This window comes from Peromyscus leucopus, chromosome 3 (genome assembly GCF_004664715.2).
Source record: "Peromyscus leucopus breed LL Stock chromosome 3, UCI_PerLeu_2.1, whole genome shotgun sequence".
Taxonomy (NCBI): Eukaryota; Metazoa; Chordata; class Mammalia; order Rodentia; family Cricetidae; genus Peromyscus; species Peromyscus leucopus.
Window position 1 is genome coordinate 3,670,761 of NC_051065.1, and position 23,155 is coordinate 3,693,915.

A 23,155-nucleotide genomic window follows, 5' to 3' on the forward strand; every position below is an offset into this window, starting at 1 on the left:
AAAAAAGAAAGAAAGAAAAAGAAAAAAGAGAATATAGATATGAGGTAGATCATTGACTCTACTGTGAGAAAAAAGATAAAGACATAATAGAATAAATGGGTAGATCACTGAATCTACTCTGAAAAGAAAAGGGGAAGATATAAAAATGACAAAAAAGAAGATTACTTAATCTATTATGAAAAGAAAAAAGAGAGAATATGAATATGATAAGATAAAAAGGTCAATTTTTGAAACTACTTTTAAAAAGGAACTACTTGTTTTAAATAGGATAAGTAATGAAATGTTTTTGTTTGAGTTTATCAAATGTTACTGGACTGGACATTGTTAATATATATATAATGGAGTTTTTATCTGAATCTGTCAAATGTTAATGGACTAGACATTGTTAATGTAATTCTTGACTGTATATATTCTATATACTTATTGGATATAGTATTTCTTGTATTAGTTATAAGCTTTTTTAATTTTAGACAAAAAAGGGGAAATGTGGTGGTATTGTGTTCCCCAAAATATTGTGCACACTAATAAACTTATCTGGGGTCAGAGAACAGAACAGCCACAATATTAAACATAGAGGATAGGCAATGGTAGCACACACCTTTAATCCTAGCATTCCAGAGGCAGAAATCCCTCTGGAATCTCTGTGAGTTCAAGGCCACATTGGAAACAACCAGGCATGGTGACACACCTTTAATCCCAGAAAGTGAGCCTTTATTCCCAGGGAGTGATGGTAGAAAGTAGAAAGGTATATAAGGAGTGAAGACCAGAAACTAGAAGCATTTGGCTGGTTAAGCTTTTAGGCTTCTGAGCAACAGTTCAGCTGAGACTCATTCTGGATGAGGACTCAGAGGCTTCCAGTCTGAGGAAACAGGATCAGCTGAGGAACGGGCAAGGTGAGGTAGCTGTGGCTTGTTCTGCTTCTCTGATCTTCCAGTATTCACCCCAATAACTGGCCTCAGGTTTGATTTAATTAATAAGACCTTTTAAGATTCCCACTACAGCATGTAATGTGAAGAAAGTAAATGCTTTTTATACTGGCATTTATACTGACAAAGATTATTTACTGTTACTTTTCTATGTCTCATGGACAATTTATAGAAGGATGTCTCTAAAAGAGTATTTTTGAAGTAAAAGTGTTTCATGAAAGTGGTTGATAATCAAAGTATGTAATAAATTGTTTGTGACAGGTGCATTTAAGTTTTCCTTCTAACCTCCTGCCCCTGACTGTGTTCACACAACAAATTTCTTGAATAAATACTTAGTTTGGAGGCTATTCTGGAAAGTAGAGGTCCTGATGTACTTGGTAACTATAGTTACAGTGGTCTCTTCTTATTCATGGAATGTAAAATAATACATCATCGTCTCAGAAGTCATTTTTGAAAGCTTTAGTGAGATAAACACTCATTTTTCTAGGCAGTATTTCTATTGTTCACTGTTGGTCATAATTTCCTTCTCTTAATGACACAAGTGATATGTAGCTACACAGTAGATACAAGGCATGAATACTAATGTCTTACAAGTTGGAGAGAATAAATACATTAATTAAAAATATTCTCTTGAAAGATGTTTTTCTTCACTTCATTAAAATAAAACAACTAATTTATTTAATTAATAATTACTTGAAAACCACTTGCAGATAATGATTATATTAAATTTTAATTTAATAACCTATACAAACTTGGCAAAATAAGAAGTATTGAACTGATTCCCAAAACACTCTTCAAAACTGAAGCATTTCTGTCAATGCAGAGAACAGCTGTAACAAACAGAAAAGATGGACTTTTAGTTCAGTGGCTTGGTGTGCTGGCCAGGTTTATGTCGACTTGACACAAGCTAGAGTAATTTTAGGAAATTTCAATTGAAAACATGCCCCCAACAGATTGGCCTGTGGTACATTTTCTTGATTGATGATTGATATGGGTCCGGCTCACTGTGGGCAGTGCTACCTCTGGGCTGGTGGTCCTGGTGCTGTAAGAAAGCAAGCTGAGGAAGCCATAAGGAGCAAGGCATGGGAAGAAAGCCAGGACACAGAACTCCCCACCTTATCCTTATCAGTTCCTGCCTTCAGGTTCCTGTCTTCACTTGCTTTGAGGATGGACCATCATGATGCGGTAAGATGAAATAAACTCCTCCCCAAGTTGTGTTTGATTATGGTGTTTTATCACAGCAATAGAAACACTAAGACACTTGTTAAGATCAATCACACCGTCCCCATACTACTGTCTTTTATGGGAAGAGGACTCTATCAGTGGTTTAGAAAGAAAGAGATTAATAAACCTGTTTTCCTAGTTCTTACTTGTGAGAAAGCTTTATGAGATGATGAAAAATTCTAATTATACTTCAGGTCATATCTTCAGTAATATAAGAAACACATTTATAAATGTGCCTCACAGTATGCTTGGTCAGTCTCTATTTTGTCCTAGGTGCATCTTTTCTTCTCAGTAAACACAAGATGTAATTATGACAAGTGGGATTCTTCTCCAGCTTGTTCTGTGCTCATCTGGGTCTGTGGAACGAGCTTGAGCTGGGAGCTAGTTCGTCGGGGTTGTTGATACCTACTGCGTACTGTTGTGAGCATTGTAGACACCGTGAGAACACACTTGCCAGGACACATGGAATAATCACCATCAGATGTGACATCTGAAATGACTTTAAGAATACTTTTTGTTCAGTTATACATCTCTTAGGTATAGATGTCTTAATGAATGCTGTGCTTTCTCATGGTTTTTGTGTGTGTTTCCAATGCAAAACATACAACAAATACTTGGATTTAACAGTATTTTGGAAAAAAATAAGTTTTAGATCATTTAAAATATCATTCACTAAAATTTTTCCCCCTTTTTAGAAAAGAGTAATTGCCATCCTTGGCAAATAATGAACATTCTGAGTAAATGTATTTGATTTTATTTCCCTAAACAGGTAAACATTAAGCTCTTACAAAGTGGAACTGACTTTGAAACTCTCAGATAAGGCCAGACTCATGAGTCTCAGCTGTGAAGCCCCAAGCCTCCTGTCTTAGTTGTGTTTCTGTTGCTATGACAAAATACCTTTACAAAAGAAACTGAAGGAAGCATCTATTTGGGCGAACAGCTCTGGAGCCAGTCTGTTATCACGGGGAGGTCCTCGCGGCTGGAGCTTGATGTGTCTGGTCATGTCAAATCTGCAGTCTGGAAGCAGAGAACATTGGATGTTGCTGTTCACTCAACTTTCTTCTGTTTATGGATTCTAGAACCTAATTAAGATAAACTCTCATTAGCATTCCCAGAGGCTAATCTAGTCTAAGTAATCCAGATGTGCCCAGTTGTTAATCTAGGCTAAATAATCCAGATGTGCCCAGAGACTTGTCTCCTAGCTGATGATGGAGTGTGGCAGGTTGATAACTTTTTAAGTAGCGAAGACTTTAAAATTCACATTTATTTATTTATTTGTTCATTTGTTTATTTATTTATTTATTTATTTATTTATTTATTTATTGTTGGGCGTGGTGCATACATGTCAGTACACTTGTGGAGGTCAGGGGACAACGTGGGGGAGAGGGTTGGTTCTCTCCTGTTATGTGGGTGCCAGGATTAAACTCAGGCTATCAGTCATGGCTGAGGCTTTACCTGCTTGTCATCTCTCTATCCCTGATAATTAATGTCAGCTATCATAGTTTTTTTATAAAAATATTTCATAACAATTCTTCTTATAGCTTTTGTAATTTTATTAGTGAGTTTAAAAAGATGAAACTATAGTAGCCATACATTTTACAAATAAATCAATAAATATTTTAAATATAAATGATAAAAGGAAAGTGATTTATAATAAATATCTATGTCAGTATGTCAATGATCAAGCTGTGTTAAAAAAGAAAACATGTAGCCGGGCGTGGTGGCGCACGCCTTTGATCCCAGCACTCGGGAGGCAGAGGCAGGCGGATCTCTGTGAGTTCGAGGCCAGCCTGGGCTACCAAGTGAGCTCCAGGAAAGGCGCAAAGCTACACAGAGAAACCCTGTCTCAAAAAAACCAAAAAAAAAAAAAGAAAACATGTAAGTAATGCAGGCTGATAAATCTTTCATCTAAAACCTGAAATACTCCAAAATCTGAAGTGCATTGGATGCTGATAAGACAGAACTGGAACATGTGAAGCCTGGCCTTATAGGATGGATCCCAATCACAAAGTGTGTATACTCTAAGTGTTGCATACAAATTATCCTCAGCCTATGTACACAAGTGTCCATGAGACAAAATTGAGTTTCATGTTCAGACTTGGGTCTCACAGTAAGAGTACAGCCCATTATGCATCAGAAGATTTCCCAAAGCTGAACATTTTAAATTGGAAAGTGTCAGGTCCTAAAGAAACCCAGGACAAATGGCTAACTGGTGGTGCTTATTAGCGTAGCAAAGCACATGCTGGCCTCTGGCTCTCTCAGTACCTGTGGCTCCTCTCAGCACTTCTCACTCCACCACTCACTACCTTAAACCTCTCCAGCCCAGGGGCTGGGCTTTGCTTCCTCAGCTTCTGTCCTGTGTGACCCTGCCATTTCCGCCACACCCTTTCCTGGCCTCTCTCCTCTTCCCTCTCTCTTCTCCTCTCACCCTCTCCTTCCCCTTAGTTCAGTCTGGACCCTTCCAGATGGCTCTGGCTGTACTTTCCCTTTTATCCACAATAAAAAGTCTTTCTCTTCAACCACATCTTGGAGTGGTCATGTCCTCATTTCATTCAGAAAGAATCCTGGTCCCAAGCATTTCTGATAAGGGGTATTCAAAGAGAATAAATGTGCTTACATAGAATCATCACAGATAGAATAGCAACAAATATAAATGGACATACATTTTGTTGTAGTGATTTAGCTACCATAGAGAAAGAGTTCTGTTTAAAAGCCATTCATGTGAAGTAATGAATAAAACTCTATTAGGATCTCAAAAAAGCCAAGCAAAATCATTCTCTTAATTTGCCTGGTAGCATCCTTATAAAATATGACATGAATAAAATTATATAAACTATGTTTCAAGTGTTTTATCATCAGGAAATTAGTTCTGGGGTTAACTACATATGAAATTTCCACAAGTATTAACGTTGGCTACAACTTGCAAGAGTAGCATGGGATGTAGACAAATTTTTAGTTTGCACAGTCCTAGTTTGCATTCAGTAAATTTCAATACTACCTTTTTATCTGACGGGAATTTTTTCCATAGCATTTCAGAACATCCTATGGCTCAGAGCCACTGGCTCAAACAAACACTAGTGGACTCAGTAGCTGTGATGGAGCCTTAAGTCTGCCTGTTCCATCATACATTTCCTGTACTCTTAAATGCTTGTAGTACTTACTTTTTAAATTGTTTTCATTTCGCATTCCAACCATAGTTTTCCCTCTCTCCTCTCCTCCCTTCCCCTCCTGCCATCTCCCTTCTACCCCATCTCTCCTCCTCCCTCTCTGTTCAGATAGGGTAAGGTCAGTCTCCCTTGGGAATCCACAAAGTATGGCATATTAAGCTTGGTCCTGAGGCAGGACCAAGCTCTTTCCCCCTGCATCAAGGCTGAACAAGCCTCCACAAAAGACCAAGCTACACAACCGTCACCCAGATGCAGAGGGCCTGGGTCTGTCCTATACTGGCAATAATCCTTAGTCTCTGTGATCCCCAAGGGTGAGACAACTTCATGAATTGGGCACATCTGTAGAATTTAAGGAATTAATATTTTTTATGTGGGATACTATACCTCCTTATGAAGGTATGTCCAGACGGATTGTTGCAGTTAGAAGTTAAGCTGGAGGATTTCGATCCTGTCCAACATGGTGAATAAATGGGGGAACTGGATGGCAAATCCAAAACAGATAAAATCCAGGTGCCAAACAGATCATTCCATTCATATAGTCACACACACACACACACACACACACACACACACACACACACACAGAGAGAGAGAGAGAGAGAGAGAGACAGAGAGAGAGAGAGAGAGAGAGAGAGAGACAGAAAGAAGAAAGAGGAGAGAGAGAAGAGAAGAAACAAGACAGAGATAAAATCAGGTACAGACAAGGCTGACAAGGTGGCTTAGGGGGTGAAGGCTGTTGCCAAGACTAACAGCTTCTCAATCTCTGTGACCCACAGGGTGGAAGAAGACAACCCCGTGAAAGTTGTCCTCTGACTTCTACACACATATTGTGAGACTCATGCACCTCCCCCCCAAATATCAAGGTGAAAAAAACATTAAAAAGACATACAGAGGGGGAAAGACCCATGTAGAGAAAGTAAAAATACTTTGTCCTTGTTACCCCACCCCCACCCCACACTTTATGTGATGGTGAAGGAGAAGAGAGTTGCAATGTGATATTTTGGTTGCATCAAGCATCACTGTTTTCTCCTTCCTATCTGTGACTACAGCTCCATTTTAACATAGATTCCCCATGGACTTGTGGAAAATCTCCATCTCACTTAGCACCTAGTCACCAGAGGCTGTTTACACTCTCCCAGGTGCCCAGTACCAAGCCTCTGGAAGACACTAACAGATTATTCTGAGCTCTACCTCTTTGCTTCAGCCCAAGGCAGTAGCCTTCAAGCAAGGCACCCCACAAATCTGGTGTCACTGTGGGGCTTGTATTCTTCCTATCTTAGGAATGGAAAAATGGACCTTGGTAGTGAGTGGTGGAGGTGTTGTGGTGTGGTGGGTTTTCTTGCTATTGGAGTTTTTTAAGTCCTTCAGGGAATTGTTAGTTCTAGGCGTTGTAAATTCTCTGATCTTAAATATGAGTGCCCAGTGCAGTGGGCCCAGAAGGTGTCTGAGTAGTCAGTTCCTGGAGAACAGATTCCCATGTGGCTGCTGACACCATCCTATTTACATGTTTCTATCAGAACAACACTTCAGCATTGTAAGGACTATCGGTGAGCTCTGAGTAACATTTCTTCATGTTAATTAAATCTCAGTAATTAGTTTATGAACAAATTGACTTAATTAGATGCAATTTATAGGCTTGTGTTTTACCATCTCAGGGATCAAAACATGTGAAAAATTTCATAAAATACCATGAATCAATTCATCCCTATGAGTGCTACATAATCCTTAAAGTCAACCTTGTATTAGACACATAAAAGTAAGCCGAGATTAGGATATAAGTCCTGAATTCTAGACTAAGAAAATTTAATGTCTTCCCAGTCATCATCAGGGATAAAATAAGAAAATGTGGGTGAATTATCATTCTTTCTAGAGCCTAGAGTGAATGAAGTATTAGCCGTAGCGTGTGAGTAGGTTAGAACTTCCAGTCAGCTGGAATTAAGGATTGAATTGTAAACAAAAACACTTGGAATTATCTTTCCTAGAATAAGATCTTATTTACAATAAAATAATTCCTTCATGAGCTTGTCTTGATCTAGGACAGGTTAGTGTATATACAGATTTGAAACCTTGAATACAATCCAGTCAACTGTTTCGACCTTTCTGCCATTCTTACAACAACCTCTAGAGGTCAGGATTGAGTCACTGTGCATAGCTAAGCTTTCGGGTTCACTACCTAGGAATACCATCAACACTGAGAATTTTGGTTCTCCATATGGTGACATTCATAAGATGTAAGGATTTTTTTCTCCATAAGATTTAATCCTGCTAACAAGCTAATAGACAACAATAATTCACTGCTATTAGACATTAAATTTATGTATTATTTATATACGTTGTCCATATAGATTCCTTTTAAAATGAAGAAATTGAGGATATAAAGTCATTTAAACACTTACCTAGACTTTGATATATGCAAGAATTTATAAAATAATGTGACTGAAGATTTAAAATACTTCAACTTTAAAATAATAGAGTTATTTCAAATTTCTGAATGTTCCTAAAATTTAAGGTTGCAATCACTCTCTTAATTCAAAAGCATTTGAAAACTCTCCAAATAATATTGAAATCATTTGGAACAAGACAGAATAATCTCCCATTATTATTGCACTTTAGTGGTTTATCAGCTGCAGTTCAGAGGATGGCAGGCAGCCACAAGGCCTTTCCACAGTTTCTGCGGAGCACTACAGTCCAGGGCTCGGGGACTGTGGTGGCCTTGCCCAGGAACTCGGCAGAAAGCTCATCCAAAAGGCTCCACACACATTTCTGGAGCCAGCGAATTCCTGCTAGTTGCTTATTTTCTCTTTTGTTCCTCATTTTATTTATTTAATTTTTATTTGTTTATTTTCAACAATGCTTCCAGATATCTCTGAAAGGCAATGAAAATGTTTTTAATACTGATGTGAATTAAAATCTGTCTTTAGTGACATGGTCTTGAGCTGCCACCACATATGATCATTAAGGAAGAGTGTCCCCTGGTAATTCCAGCTGTGCCCAGACATCTGCTATTCCTTCGAGTCCCTTCCTCCATTCCTTTCTTGACAGGCAAACCCCATTCCACTACCATCCTCCCCACAAAGCCCCCACAGCAGTCCCTGCTGGATTCTCTCATGGGGCCTTGTGTCTATTACATTGTCATTCACTCAGTGTCACGTTTGTGAACTTCCCCCTGTTCCTAAAATTTCCAATTACAACCACGGAGGAGGAAGAGGATATTCAAAACATTTTCAGACCCAAAAGACACGGTACCAACCAGTCAGAAAGGAGCCGGCTCGCGAGGGCACTGCTGTAACGGGGAGGAGAGCTCCTTCACCTACCAAGTCATCCAGGGAAGGCCGCCTCTGCACCTGCACCGTGCATTCACAGCATCTGGAGATGCCAAGGTGGCATACAGTTCACCAATAAATATTTTGTGAATGAATGAATGTGATACCAGGAAATTGCTCCTTTATCCCTGAGGAGATATTCAAACCCTTGGTCACTTCAGGGCTACTCGACGCCATTTTGCCTCAGACATTAGTTTACCCTCGCACAGAAGTGTTGTTCTTTAAAATAAGTGATTTTACAGACACCCTTCACAGAACCTGTGCGTTGAGTTGTCCCAGAAAACAAATTGCCCTCAGCCATCTGCTTGCACTCCCATGCTCCTACCTTTTTCTTTTTTCTTTTTTAATGAATGGAATGGGTTAATTACGTTGGTTTTGTAGAGGCAGAGCGTAATAAACAAACCCATTTCCCAAATAAAATTAGAATTTATGATACCGTTTAAAAGATAACCTTGACTTCATTTATTCTAAAGGTGTCAGAATACATATTTTGAAGACTGCTATTCAATTCTCTTTGCACACATAGAGAAGTCATTCTTTGTTAAATGTCTACTTGTTGTGGAAAAAATTCTTTGGGTAAGATTAGGACTATTTAAAAATGAAAAAATACGTCTAGGCAGTGGTACCGGGTCCTGGGCTTGTTGCATGAGATAGCTGTTTGAAACCTGGGACTTATTCAGGGATGCTTGGCTCAATCTGGGAGGAGGGGACTGGACTTGCCTAGACTGAGTCTATCAGGTCGATCTCAGTCCTGGGGGGTGGCCTTGATCTGGAGGTGGTGGTAGTGGGGGGTGGGCTGGGGGGAAGGGGAGGGGGGCAGGAGGGGGGAGAACAAAGGAATCTGTGGCTGTTATGTAGAACTGAATAGTATTGTAAAATAAAATAAAAAATAAAAAATAAATGAAAAAATACGTATTCAAATTTGTCTCAAGATAGCAATTCTCCAGAAACATTTCTTTAATCTAAACAAAAAACCAACCAACCAAACAACAACAAAACAAAACAAAAAAACAATCCTAAAAGTAAAGAAAGGGTCCTTGTCAGCTTGGTTCCAGCTCTTTCCTGAGGGAGCTTTCTTTATCTTGTCAGTTGGGATGGCTTAGTGCATTTCCACAATGTTTCCTAGTTTTTCGAATTTGTTGCTCAACAGTACAGTGATACCTTTCCCTCTACCCCCAAAAACTAGATGCATGAACCCACAAACAAGAGGGGAACTCAATGCATTCACTTATTAGAGAAGTTGGAGAGAATAATGACAATCTGAGGACAACAGCAGCTGATTTGAGGCCAATTATACCTATTCAAAACAGTTGCTTAACTGTGATCAATAAAGTACTTCTAAGAGATGAATCCGTGAGTATGAATGGAAAGAGTTTCATGGCTCTGAAAATTAGAGCGAAGGAGGGTGGGGCTATAGAAAACTCTTGACAGACAGTTGTGAAGTTTCAGACTACTCCAAGGAGACAGCGATAGAAGGTGTTAAATTAATTTGAATTTGGGAAAAGGAGCCCTTCCCTAAGGACTGTAGCCTGGCTTAGCATGTACAGCAACTGCAAGCGCTTTAATGCAGATACGCACTTTTGCAGCAAACAGCTGCATCTCTACTGATTACAGCTAGTGAGCTCTTTTAACTTACAGGCAGCCAACTGACCCGAGTAAGGCAAGACTGAACAGTAACCAATTAAGCTCACCTCCTGTCTTTGTCTCATTTCCATTTTCTAACAGTAAATACTGCCTCCCCACGTTGCTGCCTAGAGTTCTTTGAACTCTTCTGGGTGAGAGGGCAGCCTGACTCTAGAACTGCCAATCAAAGCTAAGTCAGACCTGGAAACTCACTGTGTTGTCATTTTGTTTTTTGACCAAGGCAGATCCTGGAGCTTCTGACAAGGCCTTTTCTCCTCGAAATATTAAGCAAATGGCTTAGCTAACCATTAAAACATCATCTGGTTTAAAATTCCTTCAATTTTTAAATAGATGAGAGGCCATGGGTTTTAGGAGTTATGTGTAAAGAGGTTACAAATTAAGCATGTTCTGCCTACTGGGAAAGAATCTGGCTTTGTGCCCCAAGTATAACCCCTGTTTGTGTTGTGGAAGCTTGTGTCTCTTTTGTTATTCTGGACTCTGGAGTTTTTGGAGGTACTTTCTTCCTTACTGATTGATGTATGTGTGCTCTCTTCTCCAGAATGCTGCCTAGCACATTGATTCAAGTTAAGTGGACTACAAACTTACTCTTTTAGAACGTCTATGTAAATCTGTGAGTTATCTATCCTTTCTATCGTGAATCCAAGAGAGCATAAGTTAATTCTAAATATGCATGCGGGAGAGACAGAAGTCAACGTGTTTAATTTTGAAAATTAACATGCTGAAGTAACTGGGAAGTGTCTAGAAGTAGGGGAGAGCGCCCCCCCCCAAAAAAAAGAGAGAGGTGAGGGAGAAAGGAGGCTTGGGCTTGAGAAGGAGGAAGAGGAGAGAGCTAGAGGGAGAGAGACACACAGAGAGAGGCAGGGAGGGAAACAGAGAGAATTAGAGGGAGAGGGGAAAAGAGGGAGGGAGAGAGAAAGAGAGAGGGAGAGAGAGAACATTTTGGAATCTGAGTCTCAAAGAGGTCAGCACATCTTTTCTTTTACACATTCAAAAAATCTAATTTTCTCAGTTTGTCCAAATATTAAAGATTTTATAGTTAAGAATTGTTGATTTCTAACTAAGATAGCGAAGAAGTCAATTAGAAGTCCATGTTAATTGTCAAGTAAATCATGTACAGCACAGGAAACTGTTTTTACAAAGACAAATCAATATTGCAAGGCCACTTGATGAGTCTGAATTGGAGAGTATTATAGTTTGGATGTGAAGTGCTCTCCCAAAAGGCTCACATTTTAAAGATGTGGTACAGATGTGAGTTCAGAAGTCATCTATGGAAATGTCTGGCTTCCTAAGTCTCTGAACAATGATTTAGACAGACAACGAGACCACTTATTAAAGAGAGAAACACATCCAGGATGGAAATGGGCCAGAACCGGCACCAAGTTTATGTTCAAAGCCTGGAAATCATGCTATCAGGCTCCCCCCCCCCCACCACCACTTTTTTGAGACAGGGTTTCTCTGTGTAGTTTTGGTGCCTATCCTGGATCTCCCTCTGTAGACCAGGCTGGCCTTGAACTCTTAGAGATCTGCCTGGCTCTATCTCCAGAGTGCTGGGATTAAAGTCAGGTGTGCACCACCATCAGCCCATTTTGAGCATTGTTTCCACTTAGCATGGACTCCTCCCCCTTGGGTATGTGAGGACTTTTCTTCCACATTCTCTGTCTGTCACAAAGAGCTCTGGATAGGGGAATTGTTTCGAATCTTTCTACCAACTAACTTCTTTCGTATACTAATCTTGGTAACTCTTTCCATGTTGTGTTCTGTTCTCGATTTACAAAAAGTTTTCTTTTTAGCTGTTGAATCCAATTATCAAAAGGTCAAAATTATCTTGAGGCCTCTAATCTAACAAGTGGATCAATACATTGATTAATTTACAATTTCATGACAGTTTTGTTATGGTGGGCCTAGTTGAGGGAAGAAAATCAACAGGGTGTGCCCTGAGACTTCTTTGTCTCTTCATGCTTCCTGTCTGCTGTGAGGTGAGCAGCTGGGCTCTGCCATGTGCCTTCACACAGTCTGATAACAATGAAGTCAAGTCCCAGGGACCTGATACCAAGAGTAAAAATTAATCTTTCCTCCATTTAAGTGGGTTCTGTACTCACTTTGGCAGCTTACAGACTGAATGTTTTCTCTCAGGGTTTTGTCACAGGGAAGACAGTATTATCACTGTCTCCACTCTAGGCTTTTATTTCTAATTAGCAAGTCCCTGAGACAGGGATGGAGACACTTTGGAGAATGTTTTTGTTTTGTTTTTTTTGAAACAGGATTTCTCTGTGTAGCTTTGCGCCTTTCCTGGAACTCACTTTGGAGACCAGGCTGGCCTCAAGCTCACAGAGATCCACCTGCCTCTGCCTCCTGAGTGCTGGGATTAAAGGCATGTGCCACCACCGCCAGGCAGAAAATTTTTATTACTGAATTTTTACATTTAGAATGACTCATCAGTCCCTATAAACTTTCCTGTGCTACTCTATTTTCTCTTTAAAGATGCTGTGTTTTCCAGGATCATTGTTTTCTCTATTACGTACACACCAATAAGTTTTACTTATTTTACAATACATCAGAAGTTGTTTGTTTAGATCTAGGAAAGGCAATTGTATCAGGAAACTACTTACAAACCGTTCTTAAATAATCTGTGAATCCACTCATGTTTGTTGACTATAACTGGCTTTTGTCTCTTACTAGTGTTTATAATTTCAAAGCTTATAATTACTTTGATCTGAAGTCCTCGTATGAGTTCATGGAGATAAACTGAGGTTGGATATACAGACAAATTGCTTAACAGATATACAATGCCTTAAACATTTCCTCAGAATTTTAGGAGGATATAGGTCACTAGGGACATACCCTGGATGTGTATACGTTGTCCTCAGCCATTTCTTGCCTCTTTCTAATCTTTGCTTCCTGGATGTCATTTGGTAAACAACCTTCTCTATCTTTTTTCCCCACGGAATTTCTATTTTGCCACAGGTCTGAAAACAATGGCCAAACGTAGAATGAAGCCTCTGAGACTGAATCCAGATAAGCTTTCTTTATTTAAAAATGTTTCTCTAGGTATTTTGTCATAGTTTCAAGAGTCTTACTAACACAGCCAGCAATTGAAAAATGCAGTGAACGTTTGAAGAGGAAGCCAAGGTTAGTTCCTTTTAAAGTAGGAAGACTAAGTTACAGGCAGTGTGCTGCTGTTTGTTATTTACTTTAAAATGTTTAAAAAAGGTCAAGTTAATTGCTTGGTTGAAAACATTAATTATTAATTATGTTCATCACATTTTAAGATAAAATAAAACATTTCCTCCATCACTTAGGTTTAGGAACCGTTGCTCTATGGTACAGTCTGAATGATAGCAAGTACAATAAGCAATCTTTTGGAAATCAATTGTGTGATTTTAAAAAGTAACATTGGTTTAGCCTACATAGATGTCTAATACTGCCTTCAATAGTAATTCCCTGTAAGGTTAATGTACATATATTTTTAATCTGAAAAAGTATGGTTTTAAGTTTGATTTTTTTTCCAAGTGAGAGCAGAGTGTTAAGAAGGGGAAAATTGGACTGATAAGTTTTGAGATGAAGAGAACCAAAGATGTTGAGCATAAGTTGTTGTGCATATTCAAGGTAGGTCTCAGCACCTGGTGACCTTAGACAGGAAATGGGACATAAGAAGTAAAAGTAAGGGATCCCAGGACAAGGAACAGAGCCATTGTTATGCCCACATAGACACACGCATCTTTACGTTTTTGTGAAACTGACTCATATTTTTGTAGTTTAATGTATAGGGCCTCTGACAGTGCTATTGTCCAAACTGTCTCTACCCTACAGTTGCCTGGAATTCTCATTGTATTTTATTTTGATTATTTTTTTTCATTAGCCTAGAAGACCCTTTTCATCAACTCTCATCAGCCTAGAAGAGCATTCTATTTCCTTGAGTCTCTACAGAGCACAAATCATAGTGATGTGGATATATGCTAAGCAAGCTTGAAATGTAAAAGACAAGGGCTGCCTTCATTTCTAGATGTTAAGACCTCAGCTCTTGAAGGTATATCTGAGGGGACCACAGGATGAGAAAAGAAAAGTTTTGGTGGAGGTTAAGTAAAAGTAATCAACGGTTAGGGAACTCTGAGCCATACTTGTTTGTTCTTCATTTTCTTATTAAAGGAGGGCTAATTGTAAAGGTGTTTTGTGGATCAGATGCCATGGGAAGTTCTTTTGTTGTTTTTCAGGAGACAGCTGTGTGGAAGAAACGGGGCCTTTAGAAGCAGAAAACGTAGAATTGATTCCCAGTACTATAATTAACCAGCTGTGGGACTTGGTCATGAAGCAGCCTCTCAGCTTCACTTCCTGACCCACACAATGGATAAAACAGAAATCTGTCTTGGCCTCTTGGAACCCAGTTTCCTCTCTAGCTACCTACTAATTATGTCTGGTCAAGTTCATGCCAGTGTCCACCTGTTTTTTAACACCTCACATCTCCACCATGCCAACCCCACCTGATCATGAGGGTCAAGGACCAGAATAGTAGAGGAAAGAAAGCCTATTGTTACATCCTGATTTTTCTTTCAAACAACATGATTATAAACACAAATCTAGCCTTTAAACAAGTTTCAGATTAGTGTAGTGTGGCTTAAAATCCTATTCTCTGTCCTTCAGTAATAATTGTCCAGTTCCCTCGGACATTTTGAGGTCAGCTTACACTCACCTAAGCACAAGCTTTAATGGTTACAATATGTAGACTTGTAATAGGGTAGGTTTGCAAGTGTTCCAGTCCTTAACTTTTCTGATTATGCAAGATTACACAAGAGGTAGATTTTCTTGGTTACAGGATGAAAAGCGGAGCAGAGACATGGATTATTATTTTTTGGTAGTTTAGTTCCTCTGTGTTGTGTATTATTGCTTTTTGCGGCATTTGTATTGTTTCTATTGTTTTAAATGATCTTTTAATATTTTATTTGGTGTGATATATTGAAAAGCTACATTAAACTATTTAAATGTGAGAAACTGAAACAGAATAGATTTAAAAATTAGGGGCTAAAGAGATGGCTCAGGGTTAAGAGCACTTTCCTTCCTTCCAGAGAACCTGAGTTCAGTTCTGAGCATCCACACAATCAGCTTCCATAACTTTAGCTTCAGAGGATACCCTTTCCTGACCTCCGTGGGAACCCATTCTCTCTCTCTCTCTCTCTCTCTCTCTCTCTCTCTCTCTCTCTCTCTCTCTCTCTCTCTCTCACACACACACACACACACAGAGAGAATTAATTTATTTTAAAAATCTTTTTTCTTTCTTTTCTGAACTCAGTAAAATGTGTTTTCAACTTTCAACATTTATTTACATGGTAATACTCCTAATTCCATGTTGTAGGGTGAATAACTTTCCTCCTATCTAAATTAAATTTGTAAGAGCAGGGTCCTGAGTACATTTGTCAAGTGCTCAATTTGGCGATAACCATGTTAACGAGTAATGTTTGTTATTAATTACATCAATGAAAACATCATAATATTAGAACTCTGTTTTGAACATGATGGAATAGGAGGTTTGAGGGATGAATATTCTCAATCAACTAATGGGCCATTCTTTAGAGAAAAATGCTAAAATATCATTCTAATAGCCTGTTTGCATCCTAACCCACAGTCAAATCAAACCATCTCTAGCTGAAAAAAAATCATTTCCTCAAAATTAAATCCAATGAACTTGTCTCTGCAGAAGGTCAAGTAATATATTCTCATGAAAGAAAATGGTTTCCCATTTAATGCATCAGTTATTAAAAGGGTGTCTATTTTTCTGTTTGGGTTCTGTATTTATTTTCACTGCATATTCAAGTAATTGCCTTGCTAAGATGCAAATGATATGCTGACTATACATGGCTGGGATGGCTGTGGTGATGAGAGGGCCAGGCAGACCTATCAGCTACATTATTAGGTCCAAGCAATGGGAAATCACCGAGCTTCTGGAATTTTCCTCTGATTTGTATTTTTGTGACTCACAGGAACAAAATTTAAAATATGGTCTCTTCTTTTCTTTTTAGAAGATATTTCAGGATTTTAAATAATGTTAGCTTTTGGCACCTTCATTTAAGTGAACCAACTCATATTTTTAAAGCATTTTTGGAGGGAGAGGAAGAAAACAATGAAACAAACCAACAAACAAAATACCGCAGAGTGCTCGACCCTCTCTGTCCTGGTGACAAATGGAGTGATTGGCCACTGAACGCATCACCTGATGTGGCTAGACACTATGTGTTGCATGACATTAATTCACACCATCTTCTATTCATACTCGTAGAAACAAAGGCTTGTCTCTATTGACTTTTCCAAAATTATTAGCTGATAGTGGTAAACCATGTATCTTACTGATTTCTCATTTCATAGTCATTTCTAGCCAAAGGCGTGTGATGTTTAATTTTTAATTTAATTTCTGTTTCCTAAAGAAAAGAGCTGGCAGCTTATTTGCTGCAGAAACATTTCATCTGGGCTGGTTGGAATGATTCTTTTCTTCCTGTTTCTCCTGTTTTGACCCTTAGGTAATGAGTTTTCTCTAAACATAAGGGAAACTATAGATGATTGGGTATGATTAAATAGGATCAAGGTCACTATTTCTCTCTGTCTCTCTGTCTCTCTGTCTCTGTCTCTGTCTCTCTCTCTCTCTCTCTCTCTCTCTCTCACACACACACACACACACACACACACACACACAAACATGGGAGGGAAGAGAGGGAGAAAAGAAAGAAGGTAAGGAAAGGGATAGAGAGAAGGAAAAGGTTTACTTCAGGTTACAGCTTTCAGTTTATGCTCCATCACTGAGGGAAATCAGGGCAGGAACCTGGAGGTAGGAGCTGAAGCAGAAACCGTGGAGGAATACTGCTTATTGGCTTGCTTGTCCTGGCTTACTCAGTCTACTACTTTGTTTTTACCATCCAGGCCTAGGAGTGGCAACACCCACAGTGGGCTGGGCCCTCCAACATCTATCATTAATAAAGACAATACCGCAAAAAATTGCCTACAGGAACATTTTATGGAGGCATTGTCTCAATTAAGAGTCCCTCTTTTCAGATATGTTTAGGGTTGAGTCAGGTTGTTGAAAATTAACCAGTACTATGGCATTCTGTGCATATTTATTTAATTAATTAATAAGATGTTGGGTCTGGGGAGATGGCTCAGTTGGCAAAAGTGTTTACTGTACAAATATGAGAATCTGAGTTTAAATCTCCCAGTGCCCAAATAAAAAATCTAGGTGTAGCTACATATTCTTGTAGCCTCATAATTGTGGGGATAGCAGAGGTAAGAGGATATTAGGGCTTTATGACCACCAGACTAGCTCCAGGTTCACTGAAAAACCCTATCTCAAAGGAATAATAGTGTTATACTACATGCATCCAGCACACCCACACAAACACATGTACACAAACACTGAAAATGTTAATAACATATTTACACATAAAATAGGCATTCCCTTAGTAGGGTCCCCCCCCCCTTTTTTAGGGAAAGAAAGGGTTTATTTTAGCTAGTATATTACAGTAGTCTTTCATTGAGGAACAATTTAGATGTAGGGAAAATAATTGGGAAGAATAAGTGTAGATAGGTAATATAAAAAGTGAATGGTAGAGAACAACTAAAGAGATTTTAAAGATCTATGGACTCTGATATACAAATGGTTTTCTTATCGCCACAGTCAAATAGACCCCTAGCTTTTTTTTCTCTTTCTTTTTTTAAAATATGTTTTTATTTTATAATTAACTTGATTTCACATATCAGCCACGGATTCCCCCATCCTCCCTCCTCCCACTCCCAGCCCCCCCAATCCACCCCCCATTCCCACCTCCTCCAAGGCAAGGTCTCCCCTAGGGAGTCAGTCCAGCCTGGTAGACTCAGCAGAGGCAGGTCCAGTCCTCTCCTCCCTACCCAAGGCTGAGCAAAGTGTCCCAGCATAGGCCCCAGGCTCCAAAAAGCCAGCTCATGCACTAAGGACAGGTCCCGGCTCCACTGCCTGGGGGCCTCTTCCCTTTTAACTTTGTTGTGGTTAAATTGTTAAAAAAAAATGGATATATTAAAGACATACAATGTCGTGACTTCACAAGCATATAAATTGTAAAATGATTACTATAACCAAGTTTATTGGCATGTCAACTTTTACATTAATCCAAATGCATGTGTTAAGAACATTTATAATCTGTTATTTTAGAAATATTTGAGTAAACAGTTGATTACTATTAACTCCATGGATGGTCTTATACTCTCACTTCCCTTCAGTGAAATGCAGGGTCTTTAAGGCCACAGAAGTTCAGATACCACATCCTTAAGTCTATTCATTGCTATAATACTTGCATACATCTTTCATTGTAGTAATTCGTATCTTAGTATTACCAACTGTCCAGTAAGTTTATTGAGATCATATGTTTATAATCCATATGTGCTGCTGTGAGGAACAGCTTTCAGCAGCTTGGGAGCTGAGGGGGAACCACAGGGTGGGTAGACTAATCACTCAATTGACTTTTTATCTCAAGGAATAAAACTTAATTCTCTGAGGCTGGTGAAAAAGGGAACACACACACACACACACACCTTCAGGATCTCTCTCTCTTCTCTATCTTTATTTTTCCTTTACAGCTTATATATCCCAACAAAATCTTTCAAGCAATATAAAAATTATAATGTGTTACATTTTATTTTTCAAGTGAATGACTATAATGAATGCAGATGAAAGCAACATGTTTCTCATTTCCCTTACATGATTAAACATTTTACGTATTACAGGTAAAAAACAAATCATTCCCAAGAGCATTCATATCCAAGCAACTTGTTATAGATTAACAGAATGTAAGCAAGCAAGGTATTTTTCTCAGCCAGTTTTTTTAATGGCAGGCTGCATTTAGCTGTTACAAAGAAAGGATCAATCAATCATTTTATTATTTATCTCAAAATGTAATCTCACAAAAACTCTTTAAAAGCCACAAATCTAAATTTTTATATATAAAAAACAATCAGTCACCTCTACTTAAATCCTCAGGGTGTACACCCATTCATCAACAGTTTTTTTATGTCAGGAAGCTGAAGTTAGAAATGGGTACAAGGAGTTAATTATCACTGTTGATCATCAACCCATCCTAGCAAGAAAGGTAGATCAGCCAGCAATAGCCAGGCTGCCATTGTTTTTGTTCTCTCAATGAGTTTCTTACTCAACTATTAAAAGTGTGTTTTTCTAAACTTTAAATTTTTCCCCAAGATTTTCTACCTCAAAGCCATCAACAAAAACATCTTAATCTAACCTTGTCATTATTTAAAACTTTGTTTCAGTTATGATGCACACCGAAAACCATGAACACATTTCCTAACATTAAGATTAAAAAAATTTGAGCTAGCTTAGCTTCTAGGACACAACTGCTTTTCTTAACCATTAATTAAGTCACAATCTATATGGCTCCTCAAGAGAAACTCATAAGTCCTAGCTGTGTGACACTTTCTTGGTCCTATTTTCTATCCTCTGTAGCCCTTGCTTTATCAGGGGCAGGGGCAACACTATATCCTGCCTTTACCTATATTAATTCTCTCACTTAACTAACCTCTATCAATAATTCCTTACCATATTTGTTAAAAACCCTCAATCATCAAAATTCTATTTAAAATAACACTATTATTGTATATAATCATTGCTTCAGTTAAACAGTATAGCTTAAGAGGAAATCATCTTCATAATAATCCATAGGTAAAAATGCCCAGTACAAATGGGCTATTTCCATGAGATAATCACACTACATTAAAGGCAGTGGGGATCTCCCCACACCCATTCATACCATGCTAGATACCAGAGAAAAATAGCAGTGGAAAACATGTAAAGAAAGTCACAGCAAGCCAGGCAGTGGTGGCACACGCCTTTAATCCCAGCACTCGGGAGGCGGAGGCAGAGGCAGAGGCAGGTGGATCTCTGTGAGTTTGAGGCGAGCCTGGGCTACAAAGTGAGTTCCAGGAAAGGCACAAAAGCTACACAGAGAAACCCTGTTTTGAACCCCCCCACACACAAAAAAAGAAAGAAAGCAAGAAAGTCACAGCAGTAGTAAGAGACATTTTGGAGGCAAAGCCCTCAGGTTCTTGCCTATCCAGGATTCACCCATCAGTCCTTTGCTTCCTGGTAGGCCTATCTCCCAAAGCTCAATTGCCACCTGCTGCTCCTCTGACATGGGCATGGGCTCATATAGATCTAGTATAGACTTTGACAGATTGTGTTTTATATTTGTTGCATGTAAGAATGTGCAGAAAGAAAAGTAGAGAAAAGCAAGAATTCACAGAACACAAACACTGCTCCCCCCCTTATGAGATTAATTCAAAGCATAATTAATCACTTATCTCTTAGAACCTACCTATGGAGAGAACATGAGTCACCACTTGTATATCACAGGACACTCTATAGACTCTGTAACAGTTCCTCTGTAACCTCTCCATTGTTCTGTCTGCTCTATTTTCCTTCTCTCAGATCTTCCCTTTCTTCTGTGAAGAGTAACTTTGCTCAACTCCAGGCTTTCATCACTGCTGACTCTTCCTTCAGCAAGAATGGACATATTCAGTGCCATAATCTACACTTGTTAAAAGGTAATGGGGGCGAACTATAGTTTATCATGAAATAAAAATGTATTCATTCATTATCTATTATAATTTCCCCTAGCATACCAGTAGGATGGAAAGAATGTATGAAAACAGTCGCATCTAAGGATCTGTAAGAACTATAACATATATGAGAGCACACTAGAGATGATGAAATGAAGCAAAAATGGAGAAGTAAGAAAAAAGTACATCTGGTAAAGCCAGCATTTTTATGAATAAATATGAGAGAGACTTGTCAGAAAGCAGCAGGTTGATTTAGGACTTAGGGGCCCCCATATTGCAGAATTTGGATGAAACAGAGAGCTGAAACAAAACACTTGGTTAGAAGTTGCACTGAGAGGCAACTAGGCCTGGGGATCATTTTTCCATTACCTGTATGCAAACAAAACTAAGCAATAGGAAATTTACTTTCTGAAGAGAAAATCCCTGATTACAAAGGATTATAACTGAGTGGAGATTCTGTAATAAGAAATGATAACATAGTGATACAGATGATGTAGGAAACTTGTAGGTCCAACCTATTGATCACTGCCTCATCTAATGATCAACTGTCTGTCACAGTGACAAAATACCTCCCAGAAATCTCTCACCTTAAAGGAGAAGATGGATTCAGCTTACAGTTTCAATCAATGGTCACTTAGCTCCATTGCTCTGGGCGTGTACTGTAGTAGCAAGTTATACTGAATAAGAAATTGTAGAGTAGAACTCTAAACTTCATGGCAGATGGGAAACTGAAAATGGAGGAAGAGGCTCTGGGAACACAATTTACCTTTCAAAGTCATGTCTCCAGTAAACTACTTCCTCCAAATATGCCTATATATTAAGAACTTTCTCAACTATAAACTTATCAGTACATTAGTCCATTGATAAAGTTCATTCCCTCATGATTCAATTACCTCTCAGTAGCATTTCCTTGTGGGGACCAAGAATTTAAGACATGACCCGTTGATAACCTTTTATATTCAAGCCTTAATAGCTTGAAGTAATCTTTAGTCAAACATATGACTTTCTCATTTCCTGGAAAGTGATTAGAAGACTCTTCCTATAGAAACTGAAGCATTCTGACGAAAAGACCCATTCATCATCAATGGTTCACAATACTTTTCAAGGAGCTGTTTATATCATCTGAATAAATAAAGAAGGGGCAGCTAGTCATGCTGTTTGCAGTGGTCAATCTTCATTCTCAACTTGACTGGGTTTGGAATTGCATAGGAGATACACCTTTGGGTATGTGGCATTCTAGCAAAGAATGGAATTTGTAAAGTGCTTAAATCAGTACTTAATTCAACCTTCTTAATACTGAGACCCTTTAACTCAGTTCCTTGTATTGTGATGGCTCCCAACCATGAAATTATTTTCATTGCTGCTTTGTAATTGTAATTTTGCTACTGTTATAAATTGTAATATAAATATATTATGTGCGGGATCTCTAATATGCAACCCTTGTGAGGATTGTAACCCACAGGTCGAGAACTGCTGCCTTAAGTAAACAGAGAAGGTACATCCTGATTATAGGCAATACCAACCCATGGGCTGGGACTGTGAAATGAATTAAAAGTAAGGACAAAGCCCATGGAACACCAAAATTTATCTCTTCCTGCTTTCTGACTGTTGACACAGTGTGGTGATATTGTGTCCCCAATATATTGTGCACCCTAATAAACTTATCTGGGGTCAGAGAACAGAACAGACATAGAGGCCAGAAAATGGTGGCACACACACACCTTTAATCCTATCACTTGGGAGGCAGAGATCCATCTGGATTTCTGTGCGTTCAAAGCCACACTGGAAACTGCCAGGCATGGTGACACTCACCTTTAATCCCATAAAGTGATAGGTAGGAAGCAGAAAGGTATTTAAGGTGAGCTTTTTTAGGCTTTTAATTTTCTAGCAGCAGCTCAGCTGAGATCTATTCAGATGAGGACACAGAGCCTTCCAGTTTGAGGAAACAAGATCAGCTGAGGAATTGGCAAGGTGAGGTTGGCTGTGGCTTGTTCTGTCTCTTTGATCTCTAAGGCTTTCACCCCTATACTTGTCCCCATATTTTTTATTTAGAAATTCATCTACAATACAGTGAGACAAATTATCTCACATTTCTGACATTGTGTTTTACACTGTGATGGTCTTCACCCTTAAATCATGAGCTAAAGTAAATTGTTCCTTAAGTTGTGTCTTGTCAGGTATTTTGTCACAGCAAAAAGAAAAGTAATTCATAAAGAAAATTGGTACAGGAAGCAGAGCCATTGCTGTGACTGCCTCACCAGTTGGGTTCTAGAGTTGGGATTGGTTTGGG